Source organism: Lactuca sativa, chromosome 5, assembly GCF_002870075.4.
Source record: "Lactuca sativa cultivar Salinas chromosome 5, Lsat_Salinas_v11, whole genome shotgun sequence".
Taxonomy (NCBI): Eukaryota; Viridiplantae; Streptophyta; class Magnoliopsida; order Asterales; family Asteraceae; genus Lactuca; species Lactuca sativa.
Window position 1 is genome coordinate 52,527,074 of NC_056627.2, and position 3,800 is coordinate 52,530,873.

At 31.9% G+C, this 3,800-nt stretch overlaps 1 long non-coding RNA gene across 1 annotated transcript; it reads right to left on the reverse strand.

The window, feature by feature from the left end:
* Positions 1 to 2,018: 2,018 nt before the first annotated feature.
* On the reverse strand, positions 2,019 to 2,562 carry LOC128126202 (uncharacterized). Its single transcript, XR_008223966.1, has 3 exons — positions 2,413 to 2,562; positions 2,210 to 2,308; positions 2,019 to 2,099 (listed from the first exon to the last, which is right to left on the reverse strand). It is a non-coding gene; the product is annotated as an uncharacterized LOC128126202 (long non-coding RNA).
* Between the last annotated feature and the right edge of the window lie 1,238 nt (positions 2,563 to 3,800).

Below are 3,800 nucleotides of genomic sequence, written 5' to 3' on the forward strand. Positions count from 1 at the left end.
CCTGTCAAGAAAGGCCATGTCATAAATGAAGATGACACACATTTTTGCGTATCATAATTTTAAATGTTCTAAAAAAAATATTTACAATATCTAAATTTGATGTCATACAATTCATAATAGAAATAAAATATCATATACAAAAAATACAATCCATTGCATAAAATTTAATGTCATACAATTCTATTTTTTACAATATCTAAATTTGCATCTAATCTACTCTCTACATCAAATTCCAACTAAATAAAGTTGCATCCTGCCTTTCATAATTCTTTAAGACTAATGCTCCAAACAGCTGTTATATGGATAAGAAGTTGTACATTGGCCCATCTCACTCAAGAAATACTTAGCCAAATTCAACTCCAAGTCTTTACTGCATCTTGCTGATAATGCTGCAAGATTTGAATCAAGTGGCTTCATATTCTTTTCTTCCACCAACTTTACCTGATGCACAAAATACACAGAAACAAAAAAACATTGTATAGGACAATCCAAAAACACATTATAAGCATAACAGTCAGTCCATGGACTTACTGTGGATCAACAATTGCAAACACCAAAGTTTGTTTGTGTGAACTTCACTTTTCTCATATAAAAACCTCTAATTCAGTTGATTGCATAGCCTTTGTGGACAACTGTTGGGGTTTCTCTTTGGGTTCTACTGAGGACTATGTCTGCAAAGTCTTTTCCAGTGGGTACCCTTGTGATTTTCTTGAAATTGTATTGCACCATGTTTGAATATTTAAGCAAAAACTGCATCAACACAAGTCATTATATCAGAAATCTACTGAATATTTGTTTCTTGGTATATACTGTTTTGGGTTTTGAGTTAAATTTAATAAGATAATTGTGTTTATTTAGTTAAATGTAGTTGAAGAGACAAGAATAACATAGCTCTCGCTCTGTAGTCTATATAAGAACCGTTTATTTTGACATCCCACCATCAAAAAAGAAAATAACCCAATGACACCATACAAGAATTATAAGAAGCTTAACCTAAAACTTGGATTGCAAGTGTCGATTCATTACCATGGATGCAGATAGATTAATAATAACCTCATAAAGGGCTCAACTAATTAAGGTTAGAATAAGCCTAAAAATCAAGGAAAAGATACCTTTAGTCCCTGGTCGTTAAGGTCTTTCAAAGTATAATGAGTTGTTCCACTGAACTCACCGAGTCAACACAGTCCAAATCTGGAAATGTTTCTCGCCTTGGAAACACCTGGATATAAACAAAATGTATACAATTTAACTGCATTATTATAGAGAACAGTGTCCCCACTCTTGTACTAAAGAAGTTGCTTTCGGCTCATTAGTTGCCCATCACTTACACCATCCCTGCAAACAAAAAACGAAGTGAAGATTTAGTTTTTTTTTCTTTAATTGTACCACTTGAAATTATATTTATATATATACCTATAGAATATGATCCCCAGTGGTTTTTTCCCTGTTGCCTTCTCAAAAGATAGTAAAAGATCCCTGCATTTTCAAATATTCGAGTTACTACATTACCCAACTTATTAACATCCATAACATATACTATCTTTTGACCAGTCAACGAGACAAAATGCACCTTTGTTGATTTGCAAAAAATTGGATCAAACTTCTACAACGTTTTTCCTTGTCCAGACTCTAATTTCTGCGTGCAGCTGTTTTGACTTGTCCAGACTCTAATTTCTCTTCTACCTGCATATATTTTGTAATAGAATCAGATTTTTGGATTGTTTTTTGGGTATTTAATAATGAGGTAAAGCCTAAATTTATATAAAAACTATAACCCTTAATGGGGAAAAAGAAAACATACTTGCTCCATCTCCTTTTTTTGAGATGCTTTTGAATCTGATCTCCAAGCAATATAGAGCAAACACAGCCCAAAGAAGGCATAAAGAACTGCATTGTAGAAAAAAACAATTTAGATGTCTCACAATCCTCATATTTTAAATTGAATTTTAATATATATATATATATATATATATATATATATATATATATATATATATATATATATATATATATACTCAATACATACCTGTAGCAACACTGTTTGTGTGTTTCCTTGATATTAGATTTGGAACAATCCTACCAAGCCCTGTAGAAAGTATCTACATACCAAATAAAACCAAACTAAACTTAGAAGCAAACTAAAATATATGTTTTTCATTTATGTTCACTAAAATATGAAAAGGGTAAAAAAGAAAAGTAGCAAACTTACAGTCATTACAAACAGAGCACTGAGTGCACCTGATAGAACAATTGACTTTGGATGATGCATTGCCATAAGAGCTGCTATAATAAAAGTTTCATCTCCAATCTAGATGGAAGAAATAAATGGAATATTGGGTAATGTAATTTTGAGACATAAGCATTTGTGGAAACTTATGTGTGCTTATAAAAAAAGATAGGGAAAGAACATACCTCACTGACAAGAATCATTGACAAACTGGCAAAAAATGCATCCAAAACACCAAGACCAGGATCCAAATTTAGTACAACTTTTGGATCAATCTTGTCACCTATGACATTGTTTTTAATTCTTTCCACAACAACCTGTTTCAAGTAAATACACGCATTAAGATGTATGATGAATAATAAGTAGAATCTTATTCAAACCTCAACATAGACTAGCATATAGTATTTAAATATCTAAAACTTTCTATAGCATAAAGAAACAAAAATTTGAAATCCAACTATAAAGTATAAACACAGGAAAGAGGAAACTTATAAATTAGTATTGAAAGTTCATATGTGTCTAAATGCTCATCCTCAACAGAAGGGTTTCCAATGTATAAGGGTTTTAATAGTTTCAAGTTTGTTCACAAATCACAATATTATAGCTATATCACTAAACCTTCTTCTTTTGCTCCTCTGGTGAATCAAGAATAACCCCACTTTTCTGCAATACCTGTTGGATAACCTAGAGAAATTGGGACAATTTTAGCCCAGGGGTATTTTAGGAATTTTTTAGTAAACTTGCATTTTTTATGTGGTATTTGAATTAGACTACGTTTCATTTGTGTTTAGTATAAAATAGGACTTGCATTACATTGTAATTTCATTCAAAATCATGTTTTTAATAAGTAGTTTTACCTTTGGCAAGAAGTAAACATTATTCCTCTGTTTTTTGGTTCATTCCCATGTTCATCTTTTTTTCTTCTACACTTCCTATTTCTCTTTTTTCTTTTGCCTTGGTGAACAAGATGCAAACTAAAATCTGCCCCTACGTAATAGCAATTCTCTGATGACACTTGGTATTTAGGTCGCCACTTCCCCTGTTCATCTATTATTATTTTCCATTTAGCAAGAATCAAATTCAAACAGTTCATGTTGCTGAAATCCATCTCCATTCCAACAATGGCATATTGCTTTTGTATTTGTATTCTAAGGAGAATTAGGTGCCCTACCCTCACCCTCAACCTAAAACAAATGCATATCTCAACAATTAGGCATATAATTTTATAAACTGAGGGATGATTTTCATGAAAAAAAACACAAGATTTAAGAAGGTGAAGTGATTCATGTTTAGAAATTAACATGAACATATATAAAATAAAAAACGAAAATAGAATAAATTGTAAAGGGATCGTAGAATTACCAGAAAAAGGAACATATAGAGCACTGCTTTATAGAAATTGGTCCCCCCTTCAGCTCTTCGACAATCTTCATCTGGTGGAGGAGAGATATCTTCTGGCTCCAATGATTGCGTTTTTATCACCCACATCTTCTGGCTCCATCCCTTATGTGGAATTAACCTTCTCTATTACGTGCAAAGTTTTTTTTTGGAATGGAAGGCCTGTTGTATACTC